The 14,496-nt window shown below is 46.1% G+C and overlaps 1 protein-coding gene across 1 annotated transcript in view; it reads left to right on the top strand.

The window, feature by feature from the left end:
* The first annotated feature begins 657 nt into the window (after window positions 1–657).
* Window positions 658–14,496, top strand: part of bach2b (BTB and CNC homology 1, basic leucine zipper transcription factor 2b) — a 157,781-nt gene continuing 143,942 nt past the window's right edge. Inside the window, exon 1 of the mRNA XM_083934709.1 lies at window positions 658–920. The gene's annotated coding sequence lies outside the window, so the exon portion shown is untranslated. The remainder of the gene's footprint in view (window positions 921–14,496) is intronic.

Here is a 14,496-nt window from a genome sequence, read left to right as displayed (position 1 = left end):
TTTTAAGGGTACTACTCAGCCCCAGTTCTTCTCTCCATCTCCTTTACCTCCCAGTGTAGGGGACTACTTTATGCAGGATTCATTGATATGGATGAATATGAAAATATGAAGCCCTTTTTAGAGCCTGTTGATCATCAGCGTCTGTGTAAGAAACTCCCCGTTCATTTGTGTTGTAGTGGAGCAGAGCAGAGATGGATGTGGAGTCAGAAATATGTTTGTCACACATTATTTTTTCCACCATTTCAATTATTTCAGTTTAGATGTTAAGTCTGAAAATACATTTCTTCAATTTTGAATAATTTAGGATATTTTTATTGGGGGGGGGGGGGGGAATTCATGTTTTTCAGAATTGATCCCCCCTCCAGGGTCTGCGCCCATGGTTTGACTCCAGCTTGTTAGAAATGCCTTGTGTCATCGTTCCGTGTCATATTTCCGCTGTGTGCACCGAGAGAAGGAGGAGAAGAAGCGGCGAGCGCGGGGGAGGGGTTTGAGCTGCGGAACGGTAGTGCGATTCTCCAAGCTCCGCTGCGTACCTTTGAGGGAGGACGCGCGCGCTTCCCGCCGACACCAACGCGAAGCCGCTGCGCGCTAACGATGTTGTGAATGAGGGGATGGAGTGACGTCAGCGGCCGAATGTCAACAATGTAGCGACTGAGAGTAAGCTTTCCAGTCGAGTGTAATCAACAGCGGGGACGGAGCGGCACGCCGCGCTGGATCACCACGCACACGCGCGCAAGTCGTACACAACAGACCGTAGAGTCACACGGACGTTTGTTTTTCTCTAAGTGAGCATTAACGGGAGGAGAAGAAGAGCTGTCTGCGGCCGGGAGGCTCCGAGGAAACAGCAAATCGAGTCATCATGTGAACAACTTCTGCGCGAGACGGACAAAAGGGAATACGAGCACAAAAGAAAGTCAAAGGTGAGCTAGCGTGCACGCGTATCCCTCTCTCCGTGCCTCTGTGTGGTTACACCGTGTGGCTCGCTCTATTGTTGAGGCACTCACTCACGAGTTGCAAACTTGCATAAGTGTCGCGGCGGCAGCGGGCTTCAATCGGGAGACTCTTCACTGAGAGCTCCGGGAGAAAAGTCCCCGAGAGGCACACGCACCGCACTCTGCAGAGCTCGCGTGGATATCGAAAGGTGTAATGTGTTGGGGTGCGAACGCGGCTTCAGGAGTGAAACTCAACCACATCCTGTTGTGTTTTGAGTCAGTACGCCGTGTGCGCACCCCCTGTTCTCTGCTTTTGCAGATGCGACCCCGGAGCAGGGCCAGCCTGCCGCCGCAGCTCCGGGAGGAACGGTCCAGAAAAGAAGACGCTGTCACTTGCAGCGTCATAAAAACCTCCCTCGTTTACTACATTACCATCCATCAAATGAATCTGCTGCTGAACAGAATTCTACATTCTCTTTTTTTGTACTTATTCATATACAAGAGGGATGTTTTCTGCTCTTCTTCAGTCTGAAATGCTCGGTTATTACACCTGCTCATTAATGCACATTTGAAAGCAATCATGGAAATATGCGCTGTGTAAGGACGTGCCGTGCTTCCTCCGACAGCCAATGGAATCCTATCAATCGCTCGACGGTGTCGTTAAAGACCCCATATTCCATCATCATTAACCCCTTAATGTAAAAAAGAAGCTGCGAGAAATAAAAAAAAACACTTTTTTATAATAAAGTGGGGACTGAATGGATTCACGCGCGCTCCTGCATTGTCATTGGGATGGGTGCTGCAATAGTGTCTTAGTCAGTTTTTATTAATATTAGAGGTGGCAGCGGGGTGCTGGTTATGATGCAAGATAAGAAGGTTTCACAAGTCGATATGAAAAATCAGAGGATGTTTTGTGTTATAAGACCCTTTAAAAAAATAAAAACACACTGAACAAACAGTTTGATGACACATGCTGTTTATGCAAGCAGCCACGTCTTCACGGTCCACGGTATTCAGCGGGACTGATGCGTGTTTTTGGACCCGATAACAAGCCTTATCTCGGCTTTCATCACGGAGTCTCGGGAAATAAAAGCATCCTCGTGTTGAGGCAGTGCTGCTTCCTGACAATAAAAGGAAAAATAAAACAATGAATGTTTATTTCGGGTATGCTGTTTGTTCTTTTCTTTTGATCGCCACGTGTCGGACTCGCTGACGGTGAGGGGAAACATAAGGGAGTGGAGTGATGCTGCCGTTGATGCGGTGAGACAGCATTCTGAGGAGCGGTGACATCCACGGCATCAGGTTCTTTGTCTGTTTGTGCTGATGCAACGCGATGGTTGCACTGAGTGAGGGGGTCGCAGCATCACCTCCATCCTCAACCCTTCCTCGCGTCACGGCGCGCGATTCTGCTCTTCTTTGAAACTGTAATTATTGGAGGTAATGAGTCTGCGCGGGAGCCCGTTTCGAGCGCTCACTGAGGCGACACCGCTGATGTGTCTCACAACTAATCGCTGACATTTGAAAGGGAGCTGAAACGAAAACACACTGTCGTTCACTGACACCGCTCTGCTTTCACAACACGTGCAGCCGCCGCGGCAGCAGCAACAGCAGCGGCAGCGCCAGTAGCAGCGGCAGCAGCAGCGGCAGCAGCAGCGGCAGCGGCAGCCCTCATGCGCAGTTTTACGTCGGGAGCCTTTTGTTCTGTACAGTGGCCCCGCTGCCGTTCTCTTGACAATCCCCTGCTTATTGCAAGGGGGGATTAAATGCCATTTCATCACTTCTGCCTGCGTTTTATGCCTCCTGCTCCTGTTATCATGTGAAATATCCAGTGTGGATTTGTCTGCATCAGGGTTCACTCTTTTCTTTGTCCAGCAGTAAAAAGAGAGAAATTCAATGACGTTTGACATTTTGACTTTGGACAAATGATCTACAGTATATATTATGAAGAAAAAAAATAATTCCTGCGTTTCAACATCAAAATTCAGTCCGTTTGTTTTCGGTCTGTGATTGAAACATATTAATATACAAACATCAGACAAATTTAACATGTGAAATAAAACATTTACATTTTTGAAAACAGATCATTAATAGGGATGCACCAGTTTTGCGTTTGGTTTTGTTGTTGTTTATTTTGTTTTTATTGTTATTTATTTCCTGTGGAAACAAAGTCATCTTAATATAAAGTCATTCAACCGTTTATGACACTATCTTTAAAGGAGCACACATTCAACCATTCAAAACAACCTTTAATATCACCTTCAATTACATTTTTACCTATTAACATTTAGTGGCACAAAATTGATGCATAACAGCAGATAAACATCGGCCACTGCCATCGGTGAATATCATCTTGTTTATCTTATATATCTTATATATCATCCGATACCACAGTTTTTTTCTGATTTTGCATGTGGTGTTTTTTAGAGACTCAGCTGTTACCTGAATGCAGAGACATTTTGAATCTCCCGTTTATTTTACTTCTGGAAAATGGTAATATGCCTTTTTTTGGCATAATAACATTGCTTCAATTCAATTCAATTTTATTTATAGTGCTAAATCATAACAAAAGTTATCTCAGGACACTTTACAGACTAGGTAAAGACCATCACCCCACTCCATTATGGAAGTAGGTGTACAAATCCAGCTAATGCTATCATAACACTAGGGCTAGTCAATTATTTGAATCAAAATACTGACTAGTGTGAATTAAGTTATTTATATTCACGAGGCTGTATCATGTTTGCAAAATGACATTAAAAAGAATCAAACTGATGCATTTGCATTACAGTCAAAACTGCAATACAGTTTGTTTCTAATTGAAATCCCATCTGAATGATTCATTTGGGCTAAATAATTCAGTGAAATGCTGACATGATATGAGTATATATTATGACAATATGATTCCACTGAATGTCACTCAGCAATGGTATTGACTTGTTGCCCAGTTATTGCATCACATAACTCTCAGTGTTCCTAGCTACAGCTGAAATCCCACACGGAAACTAGATCCCTTCATGTGACCCTACCAGCCCCCCCCCCCCCCCCCCCCCATGCTTTTTGTTCTGAAGTGCACCGTCCAGGCCAAGCTCCTCCAGCTTTCCACCGAGCCTGTAGTGATTGTGTTTTATGTTGCTGAAGTTCCTATCAAGCTCATTAAAATGTTGATGACAAAGGAAGCTGCTTGTGTTCAAAAGTACCAAAGCACTTATGGGTTAATGAGTCATGAAATAGTAGTTGGATTAGGATGTGATGGAAGAACTCCTTATGTGATCATAGATGGAACTGTCCAGAAAACATTCAGAGCAGGCCCACTTTTAGCAAGACTAAAAGACATCACCATAAAACTTTCCAAGTTGATTATTTACATTAAGACAAATCTTTTTTGTGTGTGTGTGTGTACAAGTTTTCAGAAATATCGTGTTTAAATATGCAAATGTGGTATTATCTAATGCTCACTTTTGGTGAATTTAAGAGAAACCTACAGGCCCAAACAGTCAAGGTGTAGTCAAATAAACATCTCAAAGGAAAAGGAGATGAAGAAAAAGCATCTCTCACATAGATCCTTTTCCCTCTGCATCATTAAAGGATCGTTTGCATCATTTTGATTGTGTGCCTTGGCCAGAAAAGAAAAGAAAAAACATGTTCCCATAGCTCTCCCACGTCATCTAAGATCCTGCACTTTACACAGAGGGCTATTGTTTCTCTCTCTCTCTCTCTCTCTCTCTTTCTCTCGATCCCTTCTTTTCTCTGTCATATCATGGCTGCTAATTTCTCTTAAGTCGTGAACGGTGCACTGGCACCATCGCTCACCATGTGAAATCAGATTGCATTATCCCGACAGACCCAGCTGCCATCAGTGTGCGGTTGCAGAGTCAGTGCCTGTCTAAGTGCTGCTAAACGGAGACACTTGGCAAGAAGCTTTCAAATCTAAAACACCACAGGTAGATTGTTCTCTTTAGGCTTTTTTTTTTTTTTTTAATTGTGTTGCCTGTAAGAAATTATCAAGGCATGTAAATCACCCCGTGGTTGCGTCAAACCTATTTGATGATCTCACAGACTTGTCTTGCAGCCTCCAGCGGATAGCTTCGCCTTCTGAACTCTGACTTCATCCTCTTTAGTAACCCATCCTGTGGTCATACTTAAGTTTACAACTGCAAATCATATTGAGCTAATAAAATGATGCACATCTGGTCCTAATAGCTTTGGAAAATGAAACAATCGAAGAGGGAGGGTTACTGAAGCAGTTTAGAAGAATTAGCTGTGTGTAAAGTGGTGTTCAGTGAATGAAGAGAAACCATTTAGTACAGTGTAATGACCTGTTTGTACTGGATTAGTGCAGCACTACTACTACTGCTGGCAAGGGCCTGGAGAGCATTGCTGAGGTCATGCACCCACTGAGCTTCAGAGACTCTAGTTTAATATGCTTTAACCTGGACCCTAATTCCCCATGGATTTCTGTGTAAGTGACCAATGGCAAAAAAATTGAAATTGGTCCAGTATTGAGCTGGAGCACTTCAGCCTGACTGCTGTGAACTGAGCAATGGAATCAAACGGGGCACCTGCACCCCTACACAATATAGTGCGACTTACAGGTTTTGTTTTTGCCGTTGACAGGCTCAGATCTTTATCAGAAGTTTCTGATTACATTATAGAAAGATGGAGATGGAGAAGCTGCCCTTCTCCTGCCATGCTTTACTGTGTTGCTAGTGATGCAGGTCAACGCAGTAACTTTAGCTAATAGCATTAGCCTCCCTCCGCTCTGTCTGCAGCAAGGGTCTCCTTTCTCTAAACAAACACATTGAAAACAAAAATAAAATGTACTTAAGCCATAAAAATAAAGACTATATTAAACACAGTGATATATGATAACCATATTACACTGCGCTCCTATCTGCCAGATGGTGGCAGCGATAACAGCATCAGTGTGGAAACATTATTTGTCCTCTTCACCGTATTATTTATGAAAATAAACTCTGTAACATGCACGTACTGTTTACTAATTTCCGAACATATTTATGAGTTATGAGATCCTACATCTTACTGTTTTTTTGAACTGCAGAGAGAACCAATCAAACAGCTGTTGGTGTAAGAATGGCTTACGTGAATTCTTCATATGATTAATGAGGTAATATTTGATTTACTTTACAGAATGGTCTCAGTTTCACAGTTTCTCATTTGTCATTATTCTGCCGTCGGTGTCACAGTTTCTCATTTCTCCCGTTTGTTTGCATACGCCAGGTTCAGAGTTTGTGTGTAGGACCACACATTCTCCCATCAAGTTTGCTTTTTATCAATCCCAAAGTTTGCTTAGAAAGTGGCGTGCGCCCTCTTCTGTGCGTATGCCACCTTTAGAAATGAGGCCCCCGGAAGTCCACTATAATGAAAATAATTGGCTGCACTGTTTTCCCAGTTGCACGCAAAAGACACTTCAATCTCAGATTTGTTCTTTGTTTTTGTTTTTAGGAAAATTTATAAATTTCAGAGTTGAATTTCATTAAATTCAATGTTCTTCCTGTGGCCTTGATTTCTACTGAACAATACATTTAGCATTTGAAAATAATACTTTGAATGTCAGACTTATTCTGATATAATAATAATAATAATAATGATTTTAAAGGCCAACTGGCACTGAGTTAAATTAATGACTGAAGACAATTCTGAGAGTCTGAAATAGAAAATCATTCTCAGAATCCTCACGTTCCTCTCACAATTCAGAAATTTAGAAATGTAATATCCTCCCCTAATATCGTCCCCTGCTGGAGCTGTCAGCTGCTGTGACCCGACCCAGGATAAGAGGCTGAAAATGAGTGATGAGTGACTTATATTCAGATTTTTTTAATTTTAGGCTAACATAGTTATAAAAGACAAAAGTAGAAGTAGGCAGAAGAAGATTTTTTTTGTCAGACATTGATCTCAGATTTAATTTTCAGAATTTTGAGAATTGACTCAGATCTAAGATATGTGCTATTTTTCTCAAGATTCCTGAAATTATTCTCAAATTAAATTGAGAATTCTTAATTTCTTCATAATTTCTTCTCATAATTATTTCATTTCAGAACTTAAATATATTTAGAATTCCGAGAGAAAGAGTTACAGTATATCACAGACTTTCCTCAGCAGTGAAAAGTAATTTTGAAAAGGACTTTTAATCATCATTTTAAACCATCACTGACAGCTGCAGAGCCACTCAACATTCCGTTTCATATCAGTAAAACTGTATGAATGTAGTGTACATTCTCATATTTCATACTTGCGTGCTCAGAATTCAGAAAATAAATTAAAACTTCTCATGTTGTTTTCAGAATTTATTTAAGAGCCCAAGCAAGTTTGTTAATGAGGCCTTAACTAGCTTTAATTGTGTCATTTTGTCAGTTGAACAGTTCAGTTGTGGAATTGCCAGTGGAACAACCATCTTGATAAAAATAGCTATGAAACGTCAGTCATATGTTACGGTTGTTTCACTCCTGAACACGCGCATCCAGTGCTGTATGAAACACACACCTCCGTATTTAAAGTGGAAATGCAAAGACAACCACACAGGGACAACTTCTATTTCCCTCTGAGTTAAAGTTAGCAACAACGCAGGACACACTGCATTTTTATATGAAACAGGTAGATTGAGATCAGGTCTTTGTTGATGTTCTGGTAATAACATGGCTACTATTAGCAGCGTGGCTACTGTCCAAAGCAAGAAAACAGCTGTCGTAAATACTTGGCATGAGTGTTGTCAGATTTTGTTTCTTACTGATCTAGCTTGGTAGAAAACTTTTATCGCCTTCTTTGCCTCCTCTGTCAGTGTGGCTCTGGTTTCCACAGATTCTAGTGTGCCTTTCACACTACCTGATGATAGCTACTGTAAAATATTTTATTGAGTTGGTTTGTTGCGTTGCCTCTTAGCAAAAGGCTCTCTGGTTAGCAGTGATGCGATGTAACATTATATGTCTAAGGCTTTTATTGTGAAAGGTAAGAACAAAGTAGTAAAAGCTGTAATTTGCTTCTGTTGAAAATGTGGAAGGCAAAATAGTTTGTGTTCTCTGTTCAGCCTCTTTTTTTATTATCGTTCTAATAATAATAATAATAATTCATTTATTTTATATAGCGCTTTTCAGAGACCCAAAGTCGCTTACAGAGTAGGACAGGTAATATACAGACGATAAACAACAGGAGACAAGGATGACAAGGATGACAGGGAAACAAGGCGAAGGGGGCATGGGGTAATGGTGATACAGACAAATAGCCAGAAACAGGTACAACAATAGAGGGTGGGGGGGATGGGATTGAAGAGCAGTTGGGGGGGGGGGGTCAGGGGAAGGGGCTGAATGGGTGAGGAGAGCGGAAGGAGGGTGTGGGGGGGGGGGGGGTGGTCGGGGGAGAGGCCAGGAGTGAATGTAGTTATGGGTAGGGGAGGTTGTAGGCTTGTGAGAAAAGGAAGGTTTTTAGACAGGATTTAAATGTTGTGAGTGATGGAGAGTCGCGGATGGGCTGGGGGAGAGAGTTCCAGAGTCGGGGTGCAGTTCTAGAGAAAGCTCTGTGTCCGAAGGTTTTGAGTTTGGAAGGTGGCATGGTCAGAGTTAGGGAGGAGGAGGATCGGAGGGCTCGGGAGGGGCGGTGGGGGGCAAGGAGGTCAGAGAGGTAGGGTGGTGCCAGATGGTGGAGAGCTTTGAAGGTGAGGAGGAGTATTTTGAAGTCGATGCGTTGTTTGATCGGGAGCCAGTGGAGGGTGTAGAGAATGGGGGTGATGTGTTCACGGGAGCGGGTGTGAGTGAGGAGGCGAGCAGCAGAGTTCTGGACCATTTGGAGTCTATGGAGGGAATGGGAGGTGATGCCAGTGAGGAGGGAATTGCAGTAGTCGAGACGTGAGGAGATGAAGGCGTGGATGAGGGATTCAGCGGCAGGGGGGGAGAGGCAGTGTCTGATTTTGGCGATGCGGCGGAGGTGGAAGTAGGAGGTCTTGACGATGGAGCGGACGTGGTGATCAAAGGAGAGCGTGGGTTCCAGGATAACACCAAGGTTGCGTGCAAGGGGGGAGGGAGAAATGATTGAGCTGTCAATGGTAAGTGAGATGGGTCCGGTTTTGTTTAAAGTGGATTTGGTGCCAATGAGGAGGAGTTCTGTTTTGTCACTGTTGAGTTTGAGGAAGTTCTGGGACAGCCATGTTTTTATTGCAGAAATGCAGGTTTCAATGTGGTTGAGTGGAAGATTTTGGGTGGGTTTGGTGCGGATGTAGATCTGGGTGTCGTCAGCATAGCAGTGGAAATCGAGGTTGAGTGAGCGGATGAGGTGACCAAGGGGGAATAGGTAGCAGATGAAGAGAAGGGGGCCAAGGACTGAGCCTTGAGGGACCCCCTGCGAAACAGGAGAGAGGGTGGATGTGTTGCCGGAGAGGGAGACGAACTGTTGCCTGTTGGTGAGGTAGGAGGTGAGCCAGTCGAGGGCAGTGCCCTCAACACCCTGCTGGCGCAGCCTTTCGAGGAGGATGGAATGATTGATAGTATCGAAGGCTGTGCTGAGGTCGAGTAGTAGCAGGATGTTGAGGGCACCGGAGTCTGCAGAGGTGAGGAGGTCATTGACAACTTTGACAAGGGCAGTTTCGGTGCTGTGAAGTGGGCGGAAACCAGATTGGAGGGGTTCATAGAGGTTGTTTGACTGGAGGTGGGAGTGAAGTTGGGCGGCGACAATGCGTTCCAGAGTTTTGGAGAAGAACTGCAGGTTGGAGATAGGACGGTAGTTGGAGAGGTTAGCTGGATCAAGGGTGGGCTTTTTAAGGATGGGGGTGATGGAGGCAAGTTTGTAGGTGGAGGGAACGAGACCAAGGGACAGAGACTGGTTGAAGAGGGTGGTGAGGTGGGGGATGAGGACGGGGAGGCAGGCCTTGGTTAGAGCTGTTGGTAGGGGGTCGAGGGAGCAGGTGGTTGTTTTGGACGCAGAGATGATGTCCAAGATGTAGGAGGGGTCGATGGGGGAGAAGGCAGTGAGAGAAGGGGGGGCGGGTGGTCAGGGAGGGGGGAGGGGACTGGGATGGTGTTGGTGGAGGAGTTGCCAACAGTGGCAGTCAGGAAGCTGTTGATTTGGGAGATTTTATTGTTAAAGGCGAGGAGGAAAGAGTTGCAGATGTCGGGTGACGAGGGAGGGTTGTGGTCTGGGGGTTGGAGCAGTTTGTTGACGGTGGAGAACAGGATGCGGGGGTTCCTATTGGTGCTGTTGATGAGGGTGGAGAAGTGGGCGGATTTGGCAGCGTGGAGAGCATCACGGTAGGAGGAGATGTGTTGTTTGGAGGCTTCAGCGTGAACGGTGAGGTGGGTTCGTTTGAGGAGTCGTTCCATTTGTCGGCCGGTCTGTTTCATGGTGCGGAGTTCGGGGGTGTACCAGGGGGCAGAGCGGGTGAATGAGACAGAGGACGTTTTCCAGGGGGCAAGGGAGTCAAGTGAGTCAGAAAGGATGGAGTTGAGCATGGTGGCGTAGTCATCAGGGGAAGAGGGGGCAGAGTCGGGGGGGAAGGCAGAGGATATGAGCTGGGAGAGGGAGAGTGGATGGACTGATTTGATGTTACGGTAGGAGATGGCACGCTTTTTGGGATTGTGGGGGGAGGGTAGAGGGGCGGAGAAGATGATGCAAAGGTGATCAGAGAGGGGAAAGGGGAGGGGATGTGGGTTAGAGACGGGGAGGGAGGCAGAGCAGACGATGTCGAGGATGTGGCCTTTGGTGTGGGTGGGGAAGTCAATATGTTGGGTTAGGTGGAAACAGTCAAGAAGAGAGAGGAAGTCAGATGTCAGTGGGGCGTTGGGCTGATCGATGTGGATGTTCAGGTCACCGGTAAGTAGGAGGCGGGGAGAGAGGGAGGACGCAATAGTGAGGAGGTCGGACAGATCAGAGAGAAAAGATGGGTGTGGCTTCGGGGGACGGTAGATTAGAACAGCAGTGATAGAGTTGGGAAGGGAGAAGGCAAGGTGTTCGAAGGATGAGATGGATGGGAGGTTGAGATTGAGTTCAGTGATGGTCAGGGATTGTTTATGGAGAACGGCAACGCCTCCCCCTCTGCCGGAAAGGCGGGGTTTGGCGATGTAGCTGTAGTTGGGAGGAGTGGCTTGGTTATAAGTACAGGCACAACGCCAGAGCTTTCCTCTTCCTTTCTGCTGTAAAGGGAGTTGTCATTCTCCTGGGAGTTTGTACCCGGTGGCATGAGTTTATACCCGGTGGCAGGAGTTTGTACCCGGTGGCAGGAGTTTGTAACTGGTGGCTTGGAAACAGTAACAGCCATTACCACAGCATGCAGCATGGAGGCCAGCTCCTCTATATATTCATGTTGTATTCTCTTCAGGTTGCTGAGGTTATTCATAGTAAACACTGTTGTCTCTGTGGTCCCTAGTGGCCACCCCCCTGCTGCTACCATAGAAATGATATGCATACCATATCAAATTAGAGCACTTTGCTGGGAAAAGGAGGCGGTGTATACAGTGAGTGTCTCTGGGGTTAGTCCTCCTCTGGTGTATGCAGCACCTCCCTGTGTCCTCCTGGAGAACACTGGAGCACACAGTGATAACAATTCCAATTTAAGGTCCTTCTCTTGTCTGTCAATAGTTTTCTCTCTGCAGCTGCTGATTCATTAAACAAGTGGTAGCTCTGTGACCAGAGAACAGCACCCACTGCTTCAGTGTTGCCACCTTAAAGCTGATCACACATACAGTCTGTCTCACCTGTCAGTCTTGAACCTTTATCTTTTAATAGATGTGATGCAGAATTATTGTCTTTAGATTTTTAACCCATCAGAGTAGAAACAGTAAAATTTGATTTTATTACTACAGATTATGTTCTGCTTATCATGTCAAATGACCTTCATTAGTAGATGGAGATATGAGATAAAAAAATCCAGAACCATGCAGTGTTTCTCATGCAGTTCAAACGTGTTATTTTGGTTTATTATTAAATGGAGTATTGGAATATTTCCGCATACTGGGGTCCATAAACAGTCTTGTAATTACATAAATTGGGTCTGAGAGTAAAGCTGAGACTCGTGGATTCAATGAGTCCTGTTGTCTTCATGTGTGATGATGTTAGTCCCCACAGGAAACATTTCATTGTATAAAATTATCTGTTTTGACCTCTAGGATCATTACAGCCTTATAAAACTTTACAACCACAAACTGGGACATTCAGAGGAGGGATGGCTTTCCAACTTATACTGACAAAAAGATGCTTTCTGAGCAGTTTACACAATCCAGTCAATGACAAATGTAATTCTTGCAGAAATCTCAAAATGTGATCCCCAAAGCAATTTCAGTCAAAAGCAACTGAACTTTCCTAGACAAATAACCAAGTCCAGTTGCTTATGACTGAAATTGCTTTGGGGATAATGATGACCTGGACAAATGAGAACATTCACAGGCTCCAAATGTGATCAAAGTTTTTGATCCAAAATCACTGCATGGATTTTTCTATGGCCTTCCTCAACGCCTGGGTTACTTTATGTTACTGTTACTGTTTGGAGGGATTTTGAGTGGTAAGAAAAAATGCTTCACCAACTAATGAGATATAATATCTCCATCCTGTGGGCCCGCCTCTCGCAGGAGGAACCACTTGGGTCGGGTGCGCTGCTGCATGGGTGGCAGTGAAGGTGAGGGGCCTCGACGGACCAGGCAGAAGAAGCTGGCTCTGGGGATGTGGAATGTCACCTCTCTGCCGAGGAAGGAGCCGGAGCTTGTGCGGGAGGTGGAGCGCTACCAGTTAGATCTGGTGGGGCTTACCTCCACACACAGTCTCGGTTCTGGAACCGTACTCCTGGATAGGGGTTGGACCCTATTCTTCTCTGGAGTTGCCCAGGGTGTGAGGCGCCGGGCGGGTGTGGGGATACTCACAAACCCCCTGCTGAGCGCTGCCGGTGTTGGAGTTCACGAGAGGGTTGCCTCCATACGCCTGCGGGTGGTAGGGGGGAAAACTCTGACTGTTGTTTGTGCATATGCACCGAACTGCAGTTCAGAGTATTCAGCCTTCTTGGAGACCCTGAATGGAGTCCTGCATGGGGCTCCAGGAGGGGACTCCATAGTTCTGCTTGGAGACTTCAACACCCACGTTGACAATGATGGAGACACCTGGAGAGGCGTGATTGGGAGGAACGGCCTCCATGATCTAAATCCGAGTGGTCATCAGTTAATAGACTTCTGTGCTAGTCACGGATTGTCTATAACTAACACCATGTTCGAACATAACGATGCTCATAAGTATATGTGGTACCAGAGCACCCTAGGCCAAAGGTCGATGATCAATTTTGTGATTGTGTCATCAGATCTGAGGCCGTATATTTTGGACACTCGAGTGAAGAGAGGGTCAGAGGATGGGGGAAGATTCTGGACAGACCAGGTAAGCCCAAACAAGTAGTGCGGGTGAACTGGGAACGTCTGGAGGAGGCCCCTGTCCGAGAGATCTTCAACTCACACCTCCGGCGAAGCTTTTCTGGCATCCCTGTGGAGGTTGGGGGCATTGAACCGGAGTGGGCAATGTTCAAAGCTTCCATCGCTGAAGCTGCAGCAGTGAGCTGTGGCCTCAAGGTCTTAGGTGCCTCAAGGGGCGGTAACCCTCCAACACTGTGGTGGACACGGGTGGTCAGGGAAGCTGTCCGACTAAAGAAGGAGGCCTTCTGGGATATGTTATCCCAGAAGACTGCGGAGGAAGTTGCAAGGTATCGACAGGCCAGAAGGGCTGCAGCCTCTGCTGTGTCAGAGGCAAAGCAGTGGGTGTGGTAGGAGTTCGGAGAAGTCATGGAGAAGGACTTTCGGGCGGCACCAAGGTGCTTCTGGAAAACCATTCAACATCTCAGGAGGGGGAAACGGGAAACCGTCCAAGCTGTTTACAGTAAGGACGGGACGCTGGTGACCTCAACCGATGAGGTAATCGGGCGGTGGAAGGAGCACTTTGAGGAACTCCTTAATCCGACTAACACGCCCTCTTTTGTAGAGGCAGAGCTGGAGGCTGATGGGGAATCATTGTCAATATCTCTGGCGGAAGTCCCTGAGGTAGTCAAACAACTCCACCCCAGGGATTGATGAGATTCGTCAAGAAATGCTGAAAGCTTTGGGTTTGGAGGGGCTGTCTTGGTTGACACGTCTCTTCAACATTGCGTGGAAATCTGGGACAGTGCCAAGGGAGTGGCAGACCTGGGTGGTGGTTCCTCTGTTTAACAAGGGGGACCAGAGGGTGTGTGCCAATTACAGGTGTATGACACTACTCAGCCTCCCTGGTAAGGTCTACTCCAAAGTGCTGGAAAGGAGGGTTCGTCCTATAGTCGAACCTCAGATTGAAGAGGAACAACGGACCAGCTCTTCACTCTCGCAAGGATCCTGGACGGGGCCTGGGAGTGTGCCCATCCAGTCTACATGTGTATCGTGGATCTGGAGATGGCATATGACCGGGTCCATCGGGAGATACTGTGGGAGGTGCCGCGGGAGTATGGGGTGAGGGGGTAACTTCTGTGGACCATCCAATCTTTGTACACCCAAAGCGAGAGCTGTGTCCGGATCCTCCGCAATAAGTAGGTTTCGTTTCCGGTGGGGGTTGGCCTTGGCCAGGGGTG

Source organism: Echiichthys vipera (genome assembly GCF_963691815.1).
Source record: "Echiichthys vipera genome assembly, chromosome: 19".
Classification (NCBI taxonomy): domain Eukaryota; kingdom Metazoa; phylum Chordata; class Actinopteri; order Perciformes; family Trachinidae; genus Echiichthys; species Echiichthys vipera.
Note: the sequence above shows the minus strand (reverse complement) of the source record. Positions and strands in the feature narration are given on the sequence as shown.